A 17,245-nucleotide genomic window follows, 5' to 3' on the forward strand; every position below is an offset into this window, starting at 1 on the left:
GGTTTTTTTTTTGTTTTTTTTTTCTTTCTTGCTATTTCTATGCTCGGGTGGCCTCCGTTTCATGGTTCATGGTCTTCGTATTTTTGGAACGGAGCCGATCGGTCACGTGGGTCCCACGCCTCGCGTACGAAAACAAAGGAGGTTCTGCGTCTTTTAAGACATACAAGCAATAAGCATGGATAGTATTTCGGGTGCGATCATACCAGCACTAATGCACCGGATCCCATCAGAACTCCGCAGTTAAGCGTGCTTGGGCGAGAGTAGTACTAGGATGGGTGACCCCATGGGAAGTCCTCGTGTTGCACCCCCCTTTTTCGTTGTCCGTTTGCGTTTTTTTAGATTTTACGTGCGGTTTTTTTTTGTTTTTTTTTCTTTCTTGCTATTTCTATGCTCGGGTGGCCTCCGCTTCATGGTTGATGGTCTTCGTATTTTTGGAACGGAGCTGATCGGTCACGTGGGTCCCACGCCTCGCGTACGAAAACAAAGGAGTTTCTGCGTCTTTTAAGACATACAAGCAATAAGCATGGATAGTATTTTGGGTGCGATCATACCAACACTAATGCACCGGATCCCATCAGAACTCCGTAGTTAAGCGTGCTTGGGCGAGAGTAGTACTAGGATGGGTGACCCCCTGGGAAGTCCTCGTGTTGCACCCCCCTTTTTCGTTGTCCGTTTGCGTTTTTTTAGATTTTACGTGCGGTTTTTTTTTGTTTTTTTTTCTTTCTTGCTATTTCTATGCTCGGGTGGCCTCCGTTTCATGGTTCATGGTCTTCGTATTTTTGGAACGGAGCCGATCGGTCACGTGGGTCCCACGCCTCGCGTACGAAAACAAAGGAGGTTCTGCGTCTTTTAAGACATACAAGCAATAAGCATGGATATTATTTCGGGTGCGATCATACCAGCACTAATGCACCGGATCCCATCAGAACTCCGCAGTTAAGCGTGCTTGGGCGAGAGTAGTACTAGGATGGGTGACCCCCTGGGAAGTCCTCGTGTTGCACCCCCCTTTTTCGTTGTCCGTTTGCGTTTTTTTAGATTTTACGTGCGGTTTTTTTTTTGTTTTTTTTTCTTTCTTGCTATTTCTATGCTCGGGTGGCCTCCGTTTCATGGTTCATGGTCTTCGTATTTTTGGAACGGAGCCGATCGGTCACGTGGGTCCCACGCCTCGCGTACGAAAACAAAGGAGGTTCTGCGTCTTTTAAGATATACAAGCAATAAGCATGGATAGTATTTCGGGTGCGATCATACCAGCACTAATGCACCGGATCCCATCAGAACTCCGCAGTTAAGCGTGCTTGGGCGAGAGTAGTACTAGGATGGGTGACCCCCTGGGAAGTCCTCGTGTTGCACCCCCCCCTTTTTCGTTGTCCGTTTGCGTTTTTTTAGATTTTACGTGCGGTTTTTTTTTGTTTTTTTTTTCTTGCTATTTCTATGCTCGGGTGGCCTCCGTTTCATGGTTCATGGTCTTCGTATTTTTGGAAAGGAGCCGATCGGTCACGTGGGTCCCACGCCTCGCGTACGAAAACAAAGGAGGTTCTGTGTCTTTTAAGACATACAAGCAATAAGCATGGACAGTATTTCGGGTGCGATCATACCAGCACTAATGCACCGGATCCCATCAGAACTCCGCAGTTAAGCGTGCTTGGGCGAGAGTAGTACTAGGATGGGTGACCCCATGGGAAGTCCTCGTGTTGCACCCCCCCTTTTTCGTTGTCCGTTTGCGTTTTTTTAGATTTTACATGCGGTTTTTTTTTGTTTTTTTTTCTTTCTTGCTATTTCTATGCTCGGGTGGCCTCCGCTTCATGGTTGATGGTCTTCGTATTTTTGGAACGGAGCTGATCGGTCACGTGGGTCTCACGCCTCGCGTACGAAAACAAAGGAGTTTCTGCGTCTTTTAAGACATACAAGCAATAGGCATGGATAGTATTTTGGGTGCGATCATACCAGCACTAATGCACCGGATCCCATCAGAACTCCGCAGTTAAGCGTGCTTGGGCGAGAGTAGTACTAGGATGGGTGACCCCCTGGGAAGTCCTCGTGTTGCACCCCCCTTTTTCGTTGTCCGTTTGCGTTTTTTTAGATTTTACGTGCGGTTTTTTTTTGTTTTTTTTTTCTTTCTTGCTATTTCTATGCTCGGGTGGCCTCCGTTTCATGGTTCATGGTCTTCGTATTTTTGGAACGGAACCGATCGGTCACGTGGGTCCCACGCCTCGCGTACGAAAACAAAGGAGGTTCTGCGTCTTTTAAGACATACAAGCAATAAGCATGGATATTATTTCGGGTGCGATCATACCAGCACTAATGCACCTGATCCCATCAGAACTCCGCAGTTAAGCGTGCTTTGGCGAGAGTAGTACTAGGATGGGTGACCCCATGGGAAGTCCTCGTGTTGCACCCCCCTTTTTCGTTGTCCGTTTGCGTTTTTTTAGATTTTACGTGCGGTTTTTTTTTTGTTTTTTTTTCTTTCTTGCTATTTCTATGCTCGGGTGGCCTCCGTTTCATGGTTCATGGTCTTCGTATTTTTGGAACGGAGCCGATCGGTCACGTGGGTCCCACGCCTCGCGTACGGAAACAAAGGAGGTTCTGCGTCTTTTAAGACATACAAGCAATAAGCATGGATAGTATTTCGGGTGCGATCATACCAGCACTAATGCACCGGATCCCATCAGAACTCCGCAGTTAAGCGTACTTGGGCGAGAGTAGTACTAGGATGGGTGACCCCTTGGGAAGTCCTCGTGTTGCACCCCCCTTTTTCGTTGTCCGTTTGCGTTTTTTTAGATTTTACGTGCGGTTTTTTTTTGTTTTTTTTTCTTTCTTGCTATTTCTATGCTCGGGTGGCCTCCGCTTCATGGTTGATGGTTTTCGTATTTTTGGAACGGAGCCGATCGGTCACGTGGGTTCCACGCCTCGCGTACGAAAACAAAGGAGGTTCTGCGTCTTTTAAGACATAAAAGCAATAAGCATGGATAGTATTTCGGGTTCGATCATACCAGCACAAATGCACCGGATCCCATCAGAACTCCGCAGTTAAGTGTGCTTGGGCGAGCGTAGTACTAGGATGGGTGACCCCCTGGGAAGTCCTCGTGTTGCACCCCCCCTTTTTCGTTGTCCGTTTGCGTTTTTTTAGATTTTACGTGCTGTTTTTTTTTGTTTTTTTTTTCTTGCTATTTCTATGCTCGGGTGGCCTCCGTTTCATGGTTCATGGTCTTCGTATTTTTGGAACGGGGCCGATCGGTCACGTGGGTCCCACGCCTCGCGTACGAAAACAAAGGAGGTTCTGTGTCTTTTAAGACATACAAGCAATATGCATGGGCAGTATTTCGGGTGCGATCATACCAGCACTAATGCACCGGATCCCATCAGAACTCCGCAGTTAAGCGTGCTTGGGCGAGAGTAGTACTAGGATGGGTGACCCCATGGGAAGTCCTCGTGTTGCACCCCCCTTTTCGTTGTCCGTTTGCGTTTTTTTAGATTTTACGTGCGGTTTTTTTTTGTTTTTTTTTCTTTCTTGCTATTTCTATGCTCGGGTGGCCTCCGCTTCATGGTTGATGGTCTTCGTATTTTTGGAACGGAGCTGATCGGTCACGTGGGTCCCACGCCTCGCGTACGAAAACAAAGGAGTTTCTGCGTCTTTTAAGACATACAAGCAATAAGCATGGATAGTATTTTGGGTGCGATCATACCAACACTAATGCACCGGATCCCATCAGAACTCCGCAGTTAAGCGTGCTTGGGCGAGAGTAGTACTAGGATGGGTGACCCCCTGGGAAGTCCTCGTGTTGCACCCCCCTTTTTCGTTGTCCGTTTGCGTTTTTTTAGATTTTACGTGCGGTTTTTTTTTGTTTTTTTTTTCTTTATTGCTATTTCTATGCTCGGGTGGCCTCCGTTTCATGGTTCATGGTCTTCGTATTTTTGGAACGGAGCCGATCGGTCACGTGGGTCCCACGCCTCGCGTACGAAAACAAAGGAGGTTCTGCGTCTTTTAAGACATACAAGCAATAAGCATGGATAGTATTTCGGGTGCGATCATACCAGCACTAATGCACCGGATCCTATCAGAAACTCCGCAGTTAAGCGTGCTTGGGCGAGAGTAGTACTACGATGGGTGACCCCCTGGGAAGTCCTCGTGTTGCACCCCCCTTTTTCGTTGTCCGTTTGCGTTTTTTTAGATTTTACGTGCGGTTTTTTTTTGTTTTTTTTTCTTTCTTGCTATTTCTATGCTCGGGTGGCCTCCGCTTCATGGTTGATGGTTTTCGTATTTTTGGAACGGAGCCGATCGGTCACGTGGGTTCCACGCCTCGCGTACGAAAACAAAGGAGGTTCTGCGTCTTTTAAGACATACAAGCAATAAGCATGGATAGTATTTCGGGTGCGATCATACCAGCACTAATGCACCGGATCCCATCAGAACTCCGCAGTCAAGCGTGCTTGGGCGAGAGTAGTACTTGGATGGGTGACCCCCTGGGAAGTCCTCGTCTTGCACCCCCCTTTTTCGTTGTCCGTTTGCGTTTTTTTAGATTTTACGTGCGGTTTTTTTTTTGTTTTTTTTTTCTTTCTTGCTATTTCTATGCTCGGGTGGCCTCCGTTTCATGGTTCATGGTCTTCGTATTTTTGGAACGGAGCCGATCGGTCACGTGGGTCCCACGCCTCGCGTACGAAAACAAAGGAGGTTCTGCGTCTTTTAAGACATACAAGCAATAAGCATGGATAGTATTTCGGGTGCGATCATACCAGCACTAATGCACCGGATCCCATCAGAACTCCGCAGTTAAGCGTGCTTGGGCGAGAGTAGTACTAGGATGGGTGACCCCCTGGGAAGTCCTCGTGTTGCACCCCCCTTTTTCGTTGTCCGTTTGCGTTTTTTTAGATTTTACGTGCGGTTTTTTTTTGTTTTTTTTTCTTTCTTGCTATTTCTATGCTCGGGTGGCCTCCGCTTCATGGTTGATGGTTTTCGTATTTTTGGAACGGAGCCGATCGGTCACGTGGGTTCCACGCCTCGCGTACGAAAACAAAGGAGGTTCTGCGTCTTTTAAGACATAAAAGCAATAAGCATGGATAGTATTTCGGGTTCGATCATACCAGCACAAATGCACCGGATCCCATCAGAACTCCGCAGTTAAGCGTGCTTGGGCGAGCGTAGTACTAGGATGGGTGACCCCCTGGGAAGTCCTCGTGTTGCACCCCCCCTTTTTCGTTGTCCGTTTGCGTTTTTTTAGATTTTACGTGCTGTTTTTTTTTGTTTTTTTTTTGTTGCTATTTCTATGCTCGGGTGGCCTCCGTTTCATGGTTCATGGTCTTCGTATTTTTGGAACGGAGCCGATCGGTCACGTGGGTCCCACGCCTCGCGTACGAAAACAAAGGAGGTTCTGTGTCTTTTAAGACATACAAGCAATAAGCATGGGCAGTATTTCGGGTGCGATCATACCAGCACTAATGCACCGGATCCCATCAGAACTCCGCAGTTAAGCGTGCTTGGGCGAGAGTAGTACTAGGATGGGTGACCCCATGGGAAGTCCTCGTGTTGCACCCCCTTTTTTCGTTGTCCGTTTGCGTTTTTTTAGATTTTACGTGCGGTTTTTTTTTTTGTTTTTTTTTCTTTCTTGCTATTTCTATGCTCGGGTGGCCTCCGCTTCATGGTTGATAGTCTTCGTATTTTTGGAACGGAGCTGATCGGTCACGTGGGTCCCACGCCTCGCGTACGAAAACAAAGGAGTTTCTGCGTCTTTTAAGACATACAAGCAATAAGCATGGATAGTATTTTGGGTGCGATCATACCAACACTAATGCACCGGATCCCATCAGAACTCCGCAGTTAAGCGTGCTTGGGCGAGAGTAGTACTAGGATGGGTGACCCCCTGGGAAGTCCTCGTGTTGCACCCCCCTTTTTCGTTGTCCGTTTGCGTTTTTTTAGATTTTACGTGCGGTTTTTTTTTGTTTTTTTTTCTTTCTTGCTATTTCTATGCTCGGGTGGCCTCCGTTTCATGGTTCATGGTCTTCGTATTTTTGGAACGGAGCCGATCGGTCACGTGGGTCCCACGCCTCGCGTACGAAAACAAAGGAGGTTCTGCGTCTTTTAAGACATACAAGCAATAAGCATGGATATTATTTCGGGTGCGATCATACCAGCACTAATGCACCGGATCCCATCAGAACTCCGCAGTTAAGCGTGCTTGGGCGAGAGTAGTAGTAGGATGGGTGACCCCCTGGGAAGTCCTCGTGTTGCACCCCCCTTTTTCGTTGTCCGTTTGCGTTTTTTTAGATTTTACGTGCGGTTTTTTTTTTTGTTTTTTTTTTCTTTCTTGCTATTTCTATGCTCGGGTGGCCTCCGTTTCATGGTTCATGGTCTTCGTATTTTTGGAACGGAGCCGATCGGTCACGTGGGTCCCACGCCTCGCGTACGAAAACAAAGGAGGTTCTGCGTCTTTTAAGATATACAAGCAATAACCATGGATAGTATTTCGGGTGCGATCATACCAGCACTAATGCACCGGATCCCATCAGAACTCCGCAGTTAAGCGTGCTTGGGCGAGAGTAGTACTAGGATGGGTGACCCCTTGGGAAGTCCTCGTGTTGCACCCCCCCTTTTTTCGTTGTCCGTTTGCGTTTTTTTAGATTTTACGTGCGGTTTTTTTTTGTTTTTTTTTTCTTGCTATTTCTATGCTCGGGTGGCCTCCGTTTCATGGTTCATGGTCTTCGTATTTTTGGAAAGGAGCCGATCGGTCACGTGGGTCCCACGCCTCGCGTACGAAAACAAAGGAGGTTCTGTGTCTTTTAAGACATACAAGCAATAAGCATGGACAGTATTTCGGGTGCGATCATACCAGCACTAATGCACCGGATCCCATCAGAACTCCGCAGTTAAGCGTGCTTGGGCGAGAGTAGTACTAGGATGGGTGACCCCATGGGAAGTCCTCGTGTTGCACCCCCCTTTTTCGTTGTCCGTTTGCGTTTTTTTAGATTTTACATGCGGTTTTTTTTTGTTTTTTTTTTCTTTCTTGCTATTTCTATGCTCGGGTGGCCTCCGCTTCATGGTTGATGGTCTTCGTATTTTTGGAACGGAGCTGATCGGTCACGTGGGTCTCACGCCTCGCGTACGAAAACAAAGGAGTTTCTGCGTCTTTTAAGACATACAAGCAATAAGCATGGATAGTATTTTGGGTGCGATCATACCAGCACTAATGCACCGGATCCCATCAGAACTCCGCAGTTAAGCGTGCTTGGGCGAGAGTAGTACTAGGATGGGTGACCCCCTGGGAAGTCCTCGTGTTGCACCCCCCTTTTTCGTTGTCCGTTTGCGTTTTTTTAGATTTTACGTGCGGTTTTTTTTTGTTTTTTTTTTCTTTCTTGCTATTTCTATGCTCGGGTGGCCTCCGTTTCATGGTTCATGGTCTTCGTATTTTTGGAACGGAGCCGATCGGTCACGTGGGTCCCACGCCTCGCGTACGAAAACAAAGGAGGTTCTGCGTCTTTTAAGACATACAAGCAATAAGCATGGATATTATTTCGGGTGCGATCATACCAGCACTAATGCACCGGATCCCATCAGAACTCCGCAGTAAAGCGTGCTTGGGCGAGAGTAGTACTAGGATGGGTGACCCCCTGGGAAGTCCTCGTGTTGCACCCCCCTTTTTCGTTGTCCGTTTGCGTTTTTTTAGATTTTACGTGCGGTTTTTTTTTTTGTTTTTTTTCTTTCTTGCTATTTCTATGCTCGGGTGGCCTCCGTTTCATGGTTCATGGTCTTCGTATTTTTGGAACGGAGCCGATCGGTCACGTGGGTCCCACGCCTCGCGTACGAAAACAAAGGAGGTTCTGCGTCTTTTAAGACATACAAACAATAAGCATGGATAGTATTTCGGGTGCGATCATACCAGCACTAATGCACCGGATCCCATCAGAACTCCGCAGTTAAGCGTACTTGGGCGAGAGTAGTACTAGGATAGGTGACCCCCTGGGAAGTCCTCGTGTTGCACCCCCCTTTTTCGTTGTCCGTTTGCGTTTTTTTAGATTTTACGTGCGGTTTTTTTTTGTTTTTTTTTTCTTTCTTGCTATTTCTATGCTCGGGTGGCCTCCGCTTCATGGTTGATGGTTTTCGTATTTTTGGAACGGAGCCGATCGGTCACGTGGGTTCCACGCCTCGCGTACGAAAACAAAGGATGTTCTGCGTCTTTTAAGACATAAAAGCAATAAGCATGGATAGTATTTCGGGTGCGATCATACCAGCACTAATGCACCGGATCCCATCAGAACTTCGCAGTCAAGCGTGCTTGGGCGAGAGTAGTACTAGGATGGGTGACCGCCTGGGAAGTCCTCGTGTTGCACCCCCCCTTTTTCGTTGTCCGTTTGCGTTTTTTTAGATTTTACGTGCGGTTTTTTTTTGTTTTTTTTTTCTTGCTATTTCTATGCTCGGGTGGCCTCCGTTTCATGGTTCATGGTCTTCGTATTTTTGGAACGGAGCCGATCGGTCACGTGGGTTCCACGCCTCGCGTACGAAAACAAAGGAGGTTCTGTGTCTTTTAAGACATACAAGCAATAAGCATGGACAGTATTTCGGGTGCGATCATACCAGCACTAATGCACCGGATCCCATCAGAACTCCGCAGTTAAGCGTGCTTGGGCGAGAGTAGTACTAGGATGGGTGACCCCATGGGAAGTCCTCGTGTTGCACCCCCCTTTTTCGTTGTCCGTTTGCGTTTTTTTAGATTTTACGTGCGGTTTTTTTTTGTTTTTTTTCTTTCTTGCTATTTCTATGCTCGGGTGGCCTCCGCTTCATGGTTGATGGTCTTCGTATTTTTGGAACGGAGCTGATCGGTCACGTGGGTCCCACGCCTCGCGTACGAAAACAAAGGAGGTTCTGCGTCTTTTAAGACATACAAGCAATAAGCATGGATAGTATTTCGGGTGCGATCATACCAACTCTAATGCACCGGATCCCATCAGAACTCCGCAGTTAAGCGTGCTTGGGCGAGAGTAGTACTAGAATGGGTGACCCCCTGGGAAGTCCTCGTGTTGCACCCCCCTTTTTCGTTGTCCGTTTGCGTTTTTTTAGATTTTACGTGCGGTTTTTTTTTTGTTTTTTTTTTCTTTCTTGCTATTTCTATGCTCGGGTGGCCTCCGTTTCATGGTTCATGGTCTTCGTATTTTTGGAACGGAGCCGATCGGTCACGTGGGTCCCACGCCTCGCGTACGAAAACAAAGGAGGTTCTGCGTCTTTTAAGACATACAAGCAATAAGCATGGATAGTATTTCGGGTGCGATCATACCAGCACTAATGCACCGGATCCAATCAGAAACTCCGCAGTTAAGCGTGCTTGGGCGAGAGTAGTACTAGGATGGGTGACCCCCTGGGAAGTCCTCGTGTTGCACCCCCCTTTTTCGTTGTCCGTTTGCGTTTTTTTAGATTTTACGTGCGGTTTTTTTTTGTTTTTTTTTCTTTCTTGCTATTTCTATGCTCGGGTGGCCTCCGCTTCATGGTTGATGGTTTTCGTATTTTTGGAACGGAGCCGATCGGTCACGTGGGTTCCACGCCTCGCGTACGAAAACAAAGGAGGTTCTGCGTCTTTTAAGACATACAAGCAATAAGCATGGATAGTATTTCGGGTGCGATCATACCAGCACTAATGCACCGGATCGCATCAGAACTCCGCAGTCAAGCGTGCTTGGGCGAGAGTAGTACTTGGATGGGTGACCCCCTGGGAAGTCCTCGTCTTGCACCCCCCTTTTTCGTTGTCCGTTTGCGTTTTTTTAGATTTTACGTGCGGTTTTTTTTTGTTTTTTTTTCTTTCTTGCTATTTCTATGCTCGGGTGGCCTCCGTTTCATGGTTCATGGTCTTCGTATTTTTGGAACGGAGCCGATCGGTCACGTGGGTCCCACGCCTCGCGTACGAAAACAAAGGAGGTTCTGCGTCTTTTAAGACATACAAGCAATAAGCATGGATAGTATTTCGGGTGCGATCATACCAGCACTAATGCACCGGATCCCATCAGAACTCCGCAGTTAAGCGTGCTTGGGCGAGAGTAGTACTAGGATGGGTGACCCCCTGGGAAGTCCTCGTGTTGCACCCCCCTTTTTCGTTGTCCGTTTGCGTTTTTTTAGATTTTACGTGCGGTTTTTTTTTGTTTTTTTTTCTTTCTTGCTATTTCTATGCTCGGGTGGCCTCCGCTTCATGGTTGATGGTTTTCGTATTTTTGGAACGGAGCCGATCGGTCACGTGGCTTCCACGCCTCGCGTACGAAAACAAAGGAGGTTCTGCGTCTTTTAAGACATAAAAGCAATAAGCATGGATAGTATTTCGGGTTCGATCATACCAGCACAAATGCACCGGATCCCATCAGAACTTCGCAGTTAAGCGTGCTTGGGCGAGCGTAGTACTATGATGGGTGACCCCCTGGGAAGTCCTCGTGTTGCACCCCCCCTTTTTCGTTGTCCGTTTGCGTTTTTTTAGATTTTACGTGCTGTTTTTTTTTGTTTTTTTTTTGTTGCTATTTCTATGCTCGGGTGGCCTCCGTTTCATGGTTCATGGTCTTCGTATTTTTGGAACGGAGCCGATCGGTCACGTGGGTCCCACGCCTCGCGTACGAAAACAAAGGAGGTTCTGTGTCTTTTAAGACATACAAGCAATAAGCATGGGCAGTATTTCGGGTGCGATCATACCAGCACTAATGCACCGGATCCCATCAGAACTCCGCAGTTAAGCGTGCTTGGGCGAGAGTAGTACTAGGATGGGTGACCCCATGGGAAGTCCTCGTGTTGCACCCCCCTTTTTCGTTGTCCGTTTGCGTTTTTTTAGATTTTACGTGCGGTTTTTTTTTGTTTTTTTTTCTTTCTTGCTATTTCTATGCACGGGTGGCCTCCGCTTCATGGTTGATGGTCTTCGTATTTTTGGAACGGAGCTGATCGGTCACGTGGGTCCCACGCCTCGCGTACGAAAACAAAGGAGTTTCTGCGTCTTTTAAGACATACAAGCAATAAGCATGGATAGTATTTTGGGTGCGATCATACCAACACTAATGCACCGGATCCCATCAGAACTCCGCAGTTAAGCGTGCTTGGGCGAGAGTAGTACTAGGATGGGTGACCCCCTGGGAAATCCTCGTGTTGCACCCCCCTTTTTCGTTGTCCGTTTGCGTTTTTTTAGATTTTACGTGCGGTTTTTTTTTTGTTTTTTTTTCTTTCTTGCTATTTCTATGCTCGGGTGGCCTCCGTTTCATGGTTCATGGTCTTCGTATTTTTGGAACGGAGCCGATCGGTCACATGGGTCCCACGCCTCGCGTACGAAAACAAAGGAGGTTCTGCGTCTTTTAAGACATACAAGCAATAAGCATGGATATTATTTCGGGTGCGATCATACCAGCACTAATGCACCGGATCCCATCGGAACTCCGCAGTTAAGCGTGCTTGGGCGAGAGTAGTACTAGGATGGGTGACCCCCTGGGAAGTCCTCGTGTTGCACACCCCTTTTTCGTTGTCCGTTTGCGTTTTTTTAGATTTTACGTGCGGTTTTTTTTTTTGTTTTTTTTTCTTTCTTGCTATTTCTATGCTCGGGTGGCCTCCGTTTCATGGTTCATGGTCTTCGTATTTTTGGAACGGAGCCGATCGGTCACGTGGGTCCCACGCCTCGCGTACGAAAACAAAGGAGGTTCTGCGTCTTTTAAGATATACAAGCAATAACCATGGATAGTATTTCGGGTGCGATCATACCAGCACTAATGCACCGGATCCCATCAGAACTCCGCAGTTAAGCGTGCTTGGGCGAGAGTAGTACTAGGATGGTGACCCCCTGGGAAGTCCTCGTGTTGCACCCCCCCCCCTTTTTCGTTGTCCGTTTGCGTTTTTTTAGATTTTACGTGCGGTTTTTTTTTGTTTTTTTTTTCTTGCTATTTCTATGCTCGGGTGGCCTCCGTTTCATGGTTCATGGTCTTCGTATTTTTGGAAAGGAGCCAATCGGTCACGTGGGTCCCACGCCTCGCGTACGAAAACAAAGGAGGTTCTGTGTCTTTTAAGACATACAAGCAATAAGCATGGACAGTATTTCGGGTGCGCTCATACCAGCACTAATGCACCGGATCCCATCAGAACTCCGCAGTTAAGCGTGCTTGGGCGAGAGTAGTACTAGGATGGGTGACCCCATGGGAAGTCCTCGTGTTGCACCCCCCTTTTTCGTTGTCCGTTTGCGTTTTTTTAGATTTTACATGCGGTTTTTTTTTGTTTTTTTTTCTTTCTTGCTATTTCTATGCTCGGGTGGCCTCCGCTTCATGGTTGATGGTCTTCGTATTTTTGGAACGGAGCTGATCGGTCACGTGGGTCTCACGCCTCGCGTACGAAAACAAAGGAGTTTCTGCGTCTTTTAAGACATACAAGCAATAAGCATGGATAGTATTTTGGGTGCGATCATACCAGCACTAATGCACCGGATCCCATCAGAACTCCGCAGTTAAGCGTGCTTGGGCGAGAGTAGTACTAGGATGGGTGACCCCCTGGGAAGTCCTCGTGTTGCACCCCCCTTTTTCGTTGTCCGTTTGCGTTTTTTTAGATTTTATGTGCGGTTTTTTTTTGTTTTTTTTTTCTTTCTTGCTATTTCTATGCTCGGGTGGCCTCCGTTTCATGGTTCACGGTCTTCGTATTTTTGGAACGGAGCCGATCGGTCACGTGGGTCCCACGCCTCGCGTACGAAAACAAAGGAGGTTCTGCGTCTTTTACGATATACAAGCAATAAGCATGGATATTATTTCGGGTGCGATCATACCAGCACTAATGCACCGGATCCCATCAGAACTCCGCAGTTAAGCATGCTTGGGCGAGAGTAGTACTAGGATGGGTGACCCCCTGGGAAGTCCTCGTGTTGCACCCCCCTTTTTCGTTGTCCGTTTGCGTTTTTTTAGATTTTACGTGCGGTTTTTTTTTTTGTTTTTTTTTTCTTTCTTGCTATTTCTATGCTCGGGTGGCCTCCGTTTCATGGTTCATGGTCTTCGTATTTTTGGAACGGAGCCGATCGGTCACGTGGGTCCCACGCCTCGCGTACGAAAACAAAGGAGGTTCTGCGTCTTTTAAGACATACAAACAATAAGCATGGATAGTATTTCGGGTGCGATCATACCAGCACTAATGCACCGGATCCCATCAGAACTCCGCAGTTAACCGTGCTTGGGCGAGAGTAGTACTAGGATGGGTGACCCCCTGGGAAGTCCTCGTGTTGCACCCCCTTTTTTCGTTGTCCGTTTGCGTTTTTTTAGATTTTACGTGCGGTTTTTTTTTGTTTTTTTTTTCTTTCTTGCTATTTCTATGCTCGGGTGGCCTCCGCTTCATTGTTGATGGTTTTCGTATTTTTGAAACGGAGCCGATCGGTCACGTGGGTTCCACGCCTCGCGTACGAAAACAAAGGAGGTTCTGCGTCTTTTAAGACATAAAACCAATAAGCATGGATAGTATTTCGGGTGCGATCATACCAGCACTAATGCACCGGATCCCATCAGAACCCCGCAGTTAAGCGTGCTTGGGCGAGAGTAGTACTAGGATGGGTGACCGCCTGGGAAGTCCTCGTGTTGCACCCCCCCTTTTTCGTTGTCCGTTTGCGTTTTTTTAGATTTTACGTGCGGTTTTTTTTTGTTTTTTTTTTCTTTCTTGCTATTTCTATGCTCGGGTGGCCTCCGTTTCATGGTTCATGGTCTTCGTATTTTTGGAACGGAGCCGATCGGTCACGTGGGTCCCACGCCTCGCGTACGAAAACAAAGGAGGTTCTGCGTCTTTTAAGACATACAAGCAATAAGCATGGATATTATTTCGGGTGCGATCATACCAGCACTAATGCACCGGATCCCATCAGAACTCCGCAGTTAAGCGTGCTTGGGCGAGAGTAGTACTAGGATGGGTGACCCCCTGGGAAGTCCTCGTGTTGCACCCCTCTTTTTCGTTGTCCGTTTGCGTTTTTTTAGATTTTACGTGCGGTTTTTTTTTTGTTTTTTTTTCTTTCTTGCTATTTCTATGCTCGGGTGGCCTCCGTTTCATGGTTCATGGTCTTCGTATTTTTGGAACGGAGCCGATCGGTCACGTGGGTCCCACGCCTCGCTTACGAAAACAAAGGAGGTTCTGCGTCTTTTAAGACATACAAGCAATAAGCATGGATAGTATTTCGGGTGCGATCATACCAGCACTAATGCACCGGATCCCATCAGAACTCCGCAGTTAAGCGTACTTGGGCGAGAGTAGTACTAGGATGGGTGACCCCCTGGGAAGTCCTCGTGTTGCACCCCCCCTTTTTCGTTGTCCGTTTGCGTTTTTTTAGATTTTACGTGCGGTTTTTTTTTGTTTTTTTTTTCTTTCTTGCTATTTCTATGCTCGGGTGGCCTCCGCTTCATGGTTGATGGTTTTCGTATTTTTGGAACGGAGCCGATCGGTCACATGGGTTCCACGCCTCGCGTACGAAAACAAAGGATGTTCGGCGTCTTTTAAGACATAAAAGCAAAAAGCATGGATAGTATTTCGGGTGCGATCATACCAGCACTAATGCACCGGATCCCATCAGAACTTCGCAGTTAAGCGTGCTTGGGCGAGAGTAGTACTAGGATGGGTGACCGCCTGGGAAGTCCTCGTGTTGCACCCCCCTTTTTCGTTGTCCGTTTGCGTTTTTTTAGATTTTACGTGCGGTTTTTTTTTTTTTTTTTTTTCTTTCTTGCTATTTCTATGCTCGGGTGGCCTCCGTTTCATGGTTCATGGTCTTCGTATTTTTGGAACGGAGCCGATCGGTCACGTGGGTCCCACGCCTCGCGTACGAAAACAAAGGAGGTTCTGCGTCTTTTAAGATATACAAGCAATAAGCATGGATAGTATTTCGGGTGCGATCATACCAGCACTAATGCACCGGATCCCATCAGAACTCCGCAGTTAAGCGTGCTTGGGCGAGAGTAGTACTAGGATGGGTGACCCCCTGGGAAGTCCTCGTGTTGCACCCCCCCTTTTTCGTTGTCCGTTTGCGTTTTTTTAGATTTTACATGCGGTTTTTTTTTGTTTTTTTTTCTTTCTTGCTATTTCTATGCTCGGGTGGCCTCCGCTTCATGGTTGATGGTCTTCGTATTTTTGGAACGGAGCTGATCGGTCACGTGGGTCTCACGCCTCGCGTACGAAAACAAAGGAGTTTCTGCGTCTTTTAAGACATACAAGCAATAAGCATGGATAGTATTTTGGGTGCGATCATACCAGCACTAATGCACCGGATCCCATCAGAACTCCGCAGTTAAGCGTGCTTGGGCGAGAGTAGTACTAGGATGGGTGACCCCCTGGGAAGTCCTCGTGTTGCACCCCCTTTTTTCGTTGTCCGTTTGCGTTTTTTTAGATTTTACGTGCGGTTTTTTTTTGTTTTTTTTTCTTTCTTGCTATTTCTATGCTCGGGTGGCCTCCGCTTCATTGTTGATGGTTTTCGTATTTTTGAAACGGAGCCGATCGGTCACGTGGGTTCCACGCCTCGCGTACGAAAACAAAGGAGGTTCTGCGTCTTTTAAGACATAAAACCAATAAGCATGGATAGTATTTCGGGTGCGATCATACCAGCACTAATGCACCGGATCCCATCAGAACCCCGCAGTTAAGCGTGCTTGGGCGAGCGTAGTACTAGGGTGGGTGACCCCCTGGGAAGTCCTCGTGTTGCACCCCCCCTTTTTCGTTGTCCGTTTGCGTTTTTTTAGATTTTACGTGCTGTTTTTTTTTGTTTTTTTTTGTTGCTATTTCTATGCTCGGGTGGCCTCCGTTTCATGGTTCATGGTCTTCGTATTTTTGGAACGGAGCCGATCAGTCACGTGGGTCCCACGCCTCGCGTACGAAAACAAAGGAGGTTCTGTGTCTTTTAAGACATACAAGCAATAAGCATGGGCAGTATTTCGGGTGCGATCATACCAGCACTAATGCACCGGATCCCATCAGAACTCCGCAGTTAAGCGTGCTTGGGCGAGAGTAGTACTAGGATGGGTGACCCCATGGGAAGTCCTCGTGTTGCACCCCCTTTTTCGTTGTCCGTTTGCGTTTTTTTAGATTTTACGTGCGGTTTTTTTTTGTTTTTTTATCTTTCTTGCTATTTCTATGCTCGGGTGGCCTCCGCTTCATGGTTGATGGTCTTCGTATTTTTGGAACGGAGCTGATCGGTCACGTGGGTCCCACGCCTCGCGTACGAAAACAAAGGAGGTTCTGCGTCTTTTAAGACATACAAGCAATAAGCATGGATAGTATTTCGGGTGCGATCATACCAACACTAATGCACCGGATCCCATCAGAACTCCGCAGTTAAGCGTGCTTGGGCGAGAGTAGTACTAGGATGGGTGACCCCCTGGGAAGTCCTCGTGTTGCACCCCCCTTTTTCGTTGTCCGTTTGCGTTTTTTTAGATTTTACGTGCGGTTTTTTTTTTGTTTTTTTTTTCTTTCTTGCTATTTCTATGCTCGGGTGGCCTCCGTTTCATGGTTCATGGTCTTCGTATTTTTGGAACGGAGCCGATCGGTCACGTGGGTCCCACGCCTCGCGTACGAAAACAAAGGAGGTTCTGCGTCTTTTAAGACATACAAGCAATAAGCATGGATAGTATTTCGGGTGCGATCATACCAGCACTAATGCACCGGATCCCATCAGAACTCCGCAGTTAAGCGTGCTTGGGCGAGAGTAGTACTAGGATGGGTGACCCCCTGGGAAGTCCTCGTGTTGCACCCCCTTTTTTCGTTGTCCGTTTGCGTTTTTTTAGATTTTACGTGCGGTTTTTTTTTGTTTTTTTTTCTTTCTTGCTATTTCTATGCTCGGGTGGCCTCCGCTTCATTGTTGATGGTTTTCGTATTTTTGAAACGGAGCCGATCGGTCACGTGGGTTCCACGCCTCGCGTACGAAAACAAAGGAGGTTCTGCGTCTTTTAAGACATAAAAGCAATAAGCATGGATAGTATTTCGGGTGCGATCATACCAGCACTAATGCACCGGATCCCATCAGAACTCCGCAGTTAAGCGTGCTTGGGCGAGAGTAGTAGGATGGGTGACCCCATGGGAAGTCCTCGTGTTGCACCCCCCTTTTTCGTTGTCCGTTTGCGTTTTTTTAGATTTTACGTGCGGTTTTTTTTTTGTTTTTTTTTTCTTTCTTGCTATTTCTATGCTCGGGTGGCCTCCGTTTCATGGTTCATGGTCTTCGTATTTTTGGAACGGAGCCGATCGGTCACGTGGGTCTCACGCCTCGCGTACGAAAACAAAGGAGGTTCTGCGTCTTTTAAGACATACAAGCAATAA

The 17,245-nt window shown here is 47.3% G+C and overlaps 49 non-coding genes across 49 annotated transcripts; all 49 read left to right on the plus strand.

Annotated features, from left to right (window-relative positions):
* Positions 1-189: 189 nt before the first annotated feature.
* On the plus strand, positions 190-308 carry LOC145153252 (5S ribosomal RNA). Its single transcript, XR_013733772.1, has one exon. It is a non-coding gene; the product is annotated as a 5S ribosomal RNA (ribosomal RNA).
* Positions 309-537: 229 nt separating this feature from the next.
* On the plus strand, positions 538-656 carry LOC145143546 (5S ribosomal RNA). Its single transcript, XR_013724577.1, has one exon. It is a non-coding gene; the product is annotated as a 5S ribosomal RNA (ribosomal RNA).
* A 229-nt stretch (positions 657-885) lies between these two features.
* On the plus strand, positions 886-1,004 carry LOC145150951 (5S ribosomal RNA). The gene has a single exon (XR_013731755.1). It is a non-coding gene; the product is annotated as a 5S ribosomal RNA (ribosomal RNA).
* A 230-nt stretch (positions 1,005-1,234) lies between these two features.
* On the plus strand, positions 1,235-1,353 carry LOC145150963 (5S ribosomal RNA). Its single transcript, XR_013731765.1, has one exon. It is a non-coding gene; the product is annotated as a 5S ribosomal RNA (ribosomal RNA).
* Positions 1,354-1,581: 228 nt separating this feature from the next.
* On the plus strand, positions 1,582-1,700 carry LOC145153253 (5S ribosomal RNA). The gene has a single exon (XR_013733773.1). It is a non-coding gene; the product is annotated as a 5S ribosomal RNA (ribosomal RNA).
* A 230-nt stretch (positions 1,701-1,930) lies between these two features.
* Positions 1,931-2,049, plus strand: LOC145150975 (5S ribosomal RNA). The gene has a single exon (XR_013731776.1). It is a non-coding gene; the product is annotated as a 5S ribosomal RNA (ribosomal RNA).
* Positions 2,050-2,279: 230 nt separating this feature from the next.
* Positions 2,280-2,398, plus strand: LOC145148569 (5S ribosomal RNA). The gene has a single exon (XR_013729448.1). It is a non-coding gene; the product is annotated as a 5S ribosomal RNA (ribosomal RNA).
* Positions 2,399-2,628: 230 nt separating this feature from the next.
* Positions 2,629-2,747, plus strand: LOC145140868 (5S ribosomal RNA). The gene has a single exon (XR_013722323.1). It is a non-coding gene; the product is annotated as a 5S ribosomal RNA (ribosomal RNA).
* A 229-nt stretch (positions 2,748-2,976) lies between these two features.
* Positions 2,977-3,095, plus strand: LOC145147069 (5S ribosomal RNA). Its single transcript, XR_013727985.1, has one exon. It is a non-coding gene; the product is annotated as a 5S ribosomal RNA (ribosomal RNA).
* A 227-nt stretch (positions 3,096-3,322) lies between these two features.
* On the plus strand, positions 3,323-3,441 carry LOC145153254 (5S ribosomal RNA). The gene has a single exon (XR_013733774.1). It is a non-coding gene; the product is annotated as a 5S ribosomal RNA (ribosomal RNA).
* Positions 3,442-3,669: 228 nt separating this feature from the next.
* LOC145141548 (5S ribosomal RNA) lies at positions 3,670-3,788 on the plus strand. The gene has a single exon (XR_013722747.1). It is a non-coding gene; the product is annotated as a 5S ribosomal RNA (ribosomal RNA).
* A 230-nt stretch (positions 3,789-4,018) lies between these two features.
* On the plus strand, positions 4,019-4,138 carry LOC145148289 (5S ribosomal RNA). Its single transcript, XR_013729180.1, has one exon. It is a non-coding gene; the product is annotated as a 5S ribosomal RNA (ribosomal RNA).
* A 229-nt stretch (positions 4,139-4,367) lies between these two features.
* LOC145145448 (5S ribosomal RNA) lies at positions 4,368-4,486 on the plus strand. Its single transcript, XR_013726421.1, has one exon. It is a non-coding gene; the product is annotated as a 5S ribosomal RNA (ribosomal RNA).
* A 231-nt stretch (positions 4,487-4,717) lies between these two features.
* LOC145150988 (5S ribosomal RNA) lies at positions 4,718-4,836 on the plus strand. Its single transcript, XR_013731787.1, has one exon. It is a non-coding gene; the product is annotated as a 5S ribosomal RNA (ribosomal RNA).
* Positions 4,837-5,065: 229 nt separating this feature from the next.
* On the plus strand, positions 5,066-5,184 carry LOC145148430 (5S ribosomal RNA). Its single transcript, XR_013729315.1, has one exon. It is a non-coding gene; the product is annotated as a 5S ribosomal RNA (ribosomal RNA).
* Positions 5,185-5,411: 227 nt separating this feature from the next.
* Positions 5,412-5,530, plus strand: LOC145153255 (5S ribosomal RNA). Its single transcript, XR_013733775.1, has one exon. It is a non-coding gene; the product is annotated as a 5S ribosomal RNA (ribosomal RNA).
* A 231-nt stretch (positions 5,531-5,761) lies between these two features.
* On the plus strand, positions 5,762-5,880 carry LOC145141559 (5S ribosomal RNA). The gene has a single exon (XR_013722758.1). It is a non-coding gene; the product is annotated as a 5S ribosomal RNA (ribosomal RNA).
* A 229-nt stretch (positions 5,881-6,109) lies between these two features.
* LOC145155712 (5S ribosomal RNA) lies at positions 6,110-6,228 on the plus strand. Its single transcript, XR_013736141.1, has one exon. It is a non-coding gene; the product is annotated as a 5S ribosomal RNA (ribosomal RNA).
* Positions 6,229-6,460: 232 nt separating this feature from the next.
* On the plus strand, positions 6,461-6,579 carry LOC145153462 (5S ribosomal RNA). The gene has a single exon (XR_013733969.1). It is a non-coding gene; the product is annotated as a 5S ribosomal RNA (ribosomal RNA).
* A 228-nt stretch (positions 6,580-6,807) lies between these two features.
* On the plus strand, positions 6,808-6,926 carry LOC145153256 (5S ribosomal RNA). The gene has a single exon (XR_013733776.1). It is a non-coding gene; the product is annotated as a 5S ribosomal RNA (ribosomal RNA).
* A 230-nt stretch (positions 6,927-7,156) lies between these two features.
* On the plus strand, positions 7,157-7,275 carry LOC145151000 (5S ribosomal RNA). Its single transcript, XR_013731799.1, has one exon. It is a non-coding gene; the product is annotated as a 5S ribosomal RNA (ribosomal RNA).
* A 230-nt stretch (positions 7,276-7,505) lies between these two features.
* On the plus strand, positions 7,506-7,624 carry LOC145154790 (5S ribosomal RNA). Its single transcript, XR_013735252.1, has one exon. It is a non-coding gene; the product is annotated as a 5S ribosomal RNA (ribosomal RNA).
* A 230-nt stretch (positions 7,625-7,854) lies between these two features.
* Positions 7,855-7,973, plus strand: LOC145146512 (5S ribosomal RNA). The gene has a single exon (XR_013727454.1). It is a non-coding gene; the product is annotated as a 5S ribosomal RNA (ribosomal RNA).
* Positions 7,974-8,203: 230 nt separating this feature from the next.
* LOC145144601 (5S ribosomal RNA) lies at positions 8,204-8,322 on the plus strand. The gene has a single exon (XR_013725611.1). It is a non-coding gene; the product is annotated as a 5S ribosomal RNA (ribosomal RNA).
* Positions 8,323-8,549: 227 nt separating this feature from the next.
* LOC145153258 (5S ribosomal RNA) lies at positions 8,550-8,668 on the plus strand. The gene has a single exon (XR_013733778.1). It is a non-coding gene; the product is annotated as a 5S ribosomal RNA (ribosomal RNA).
* Positions 8,669-8,896: 228 nt separating this feature from the next.
* On the plus strand, positions 8,897-9,015 carry LOC145147845 (5S ribosomal RNA). The gene has a single exon (XR_013728733.1). It is a non-coding gene; the product is annotated as a 5S ribosomal RNA (ribosomal RNA).
* Positions 9,016-9,246: 231 nt separating this feature from the next.
* Positions 9,247-9,366, plus strand: LOC145148184 (5S ribosomal RNA). The gene has a single exon (XR_013729082.1). It is a non-coding gene; the product is annotated as a 5S ribosomal RNA (ribosomal RNA).
* Positions 9,367-9,595: 229 nt separating this feature from the next.
* On the plus strand, positions 9,596-9,714 carry LOC145148257 (5S ribosomal RNA). The gene has a single exon (XR_013729150.1). It is a non-coding gene; the product is annotated as a 5S ribosomal RNA (ribosomal RNA).
* Positions 9,715-9,943: 229 nt separating this feature from the next.
* LOC145151012 (5S ribosomal RNA) lies at positions 9,944-10,062 on the plus strand. The gene has a single exon (XR_013731810.1). It is a non-coding gene; the product is annotated as a 5S ribosomal RNA (ribosomal RNA).
* Positions 10,063-10,291: 229 nt separating this feature from the next.
* LOC145149942 (5S ribosomal RNA) lies at positions 10,292-10,410 on the plus strand. Its single transcript, XR_013730778.1, has one exon. It is a non-coding gene; the product is annotated as a 5S ribosomal RNA (ribosomal RNA).
* Positions 10,411-10,637: 227 nt separating this feature from the next.
* LOC145153259 (5S ribosomal RNA) lies at positions 10,638-10,756 on the plus strand. The gene has a single exon (XR_013733779.1). It is a non-coding gene; the product is annotated as a 5S ribosomal RNA (ribosomal RNA).
* Positions 10,757-10,985: 229 nt separating this feature from the next.
* On the plus strand, positions 10,986-11,104 carry LOC145144095 (5S ribosomal RNA). The gene has a single exon (XR_013725114.1). It is a non-coding gene; the product is annotated as a 5S ribosomal RNA (ribosomal RNA).
* Positions 11,105-11,334: 230 nt separating this feature from the next.
* Positions 11,335-11,453, plus strand: LOC145141090 (5S ribosomal RNA). Its single transcript, XR_013722437.1, has one exon. It is a non-coding gene; the product is annotated as a 5S ribosomal RNA (ribosomal RNA).
* Positions 11,454-11,684: 231 nt separating this feature from the next.
* LOC145145865 (5S ribosomal RNA) lies at positions 11,685-11,802 on the plus strand. The gene has a single exon (XR_013726818.1). It is a non-coding gene; the product is annotated as a 5S ribosomal RNA (ribosomal RNA).
* A 230-nt stretch (positions 11,803-12,032) lies between these two features.
* Positions 12,033-12,151, plus strand: LOC145155686 (5S ribosomal RNA). The gene has a single exon (XR_013736115.1). It is a non-coding gene; the product is annotated as a 5S ribosomal RNA (ribosomal RNA).
* Positions 12,152-12,380: 229 nt separating this feature from the next.
* On the plus strand, positions 12,381-12,499 carry LOC145151023 (5S ribosomal RNA). The gene has a single exon (XR_013731821.1). It is a non-coding gene; the product is annotated as a 5S ribosomal RNA (ribosomal RNA).
* A 230-nt stretch (positions 12,500-12,729) lies between these two features.
* Positions 12,730-12,848, plus strand: LOC145136128 (5S ribosomal RNA). Its single transcript, XR_013720247.1, has one exon. It is a non-coding gene; the product is annotated as a 5S ribosomal RNA (ribosomal RNA).
* Positions 12,849-13,080: 232 nt separating this feature from the next.
* LOC145155814 (5S ribosomal RNA) lies at positions 13,081-13,199 on the plus strand. Its single transcript, XR_013736242.1, has one exon. It is a non-coding gene; the product is annotated as a 5S ribosomal RNA (ribosomal RNA).
* A 230-nt stretch (positions 13,200-13,429) lies between these two features.
* Positions 13,430-13,548, plus strand: LOC145143666 (5S ribosomal RNA). The gene has a single exon (XR_013724696.1). It is a non-coding gene; the product is annotated as a 5S ribosomal RNA (ribosomal RNA).
* Positions 13,549-13,779: 231 nt separating this feature from the next.
* LOC145151034 (5S ribosomal RNA) lies at positions 13,780-13,898 on the plus strand. The gene has a single exon (XR_013731832.1). It is a non-coding gene; the product is annotated as a 5S ribosomal RNA (ribosomal RNA).
* Positions 13,899-14,128: 230 nt separating this feature from the next.
* On the plus strand, positions 14,129-14,247 carry LOC145136618 (5S ribosomal RNA). The gene has a single exon (XR_013720625.1). It is a non-coding gene; the product is annotated as a 5S ribosomal RNA (ribosomal RNA).
* Positions 14,248-14,478: 231 nt separating this feature from the next.
* LOC145155971 (5S ribosomal RNA) lies at positions 14,479-14,597 on the plus strand. Its single transcript, XR_013736398.1, has one exon. It is a non-coding gene; the product is annotated as a 5S ribosomal RNA (ribosomal RNA).
* Positions 14,598-14,827: 230 nt separating this feature from the next.
* LOC145151045 (5S ribosomal RNA) lies at positions 14,828-14,946 on the plus strand. Its single transcript, XR_013731843.1, has one exon. It is a non-coding gene; the product is annotated as a 5S ribosomal RNA (ribosomal RNA).
* A 230-nt stretch (positions 14,947-15,176) lies between these two features.
* Positions 15,177-15,295, plus strand: LOC145151057 (5S ribosomal RNA). The gene has a single exon (XR_013731854.1). It is a non-coding gene; the product is annotated as a 5S ribosomal RNA (ribosomal RNA).
* Positions 15,296-15,524: 229 nt separating this feature from the next.
* LOC145147175 (5S ribosomal RNA) lies at positions 15,525-15,643 on the plus strand. Its single transcript, XR_013728087.1, has one exon. It is a non-coding gene; the product is annotated as a 5S ribosomal RNA (ribosomal RNA).
* Positions 15,644-15,869: 226 nt separating this feature from the next.
* On the plus strand, positions 15,870-15,988 carry LOC145153260 (5S ribosomal RNA). Its single transcript, XR_013733780.1, has one exon. It is a non-coding gene; the product is annotated as a 5S ribosomal RNA (ribosomal RNA).
* Positions 15,989-16,216: 228 nt separating this feature from the next.
* LOC145141571 (5S ribosomal RNA) lies at positions 16,217-16,335 on the plus strand. The gene has a single exon (XR_013722769.1). It is a non-coding gene; the product is annotated as a 5S ribosomal RNA (ribosomal RNA).
* Positions 16,336-16,566: 231 nt separating this feature from the next.
* Positions 16,567-16,685, plus strand: LOC145151069 (5S ribosomal RNA). The gene has a single exon (XR_013731865.1). It is a non-coding gene; the product is annotated as a 5S ribosomal RNA (ribosomal RNA).
* Positions 16,686-16,914: 229 nt separating this feature from the next.
* LOC145148850 (5S ribosomal RNA) lies at positions 16,915-17,030 on the plus strand. Its single transcript, XR_013729716.1, has one exon. It is a non-coding gene; the product is annotated as a 5S ribosomal RNA (ribosomal RNA).
* Positions 17,031-17,245: the final 215 nt, after the last annotated feature.

This window comes from Lactuca virosa, chromosome 1, assembly GCF_052849685.1.
Source record: "Lactuca virosa cultivar CGN04683 chromosome 1, Lactuca_virosa_CGN04683_v6, whole genome shotgun sequence".
In the NCBI taxonomy this organism is placed as follows: domain Eukaryota; kingdom Viridiplantae; phylum Streptophyta; class Magnoliopsida; order Asterales; family Asteraceae; genus Lactuca; species Lactuca virosa.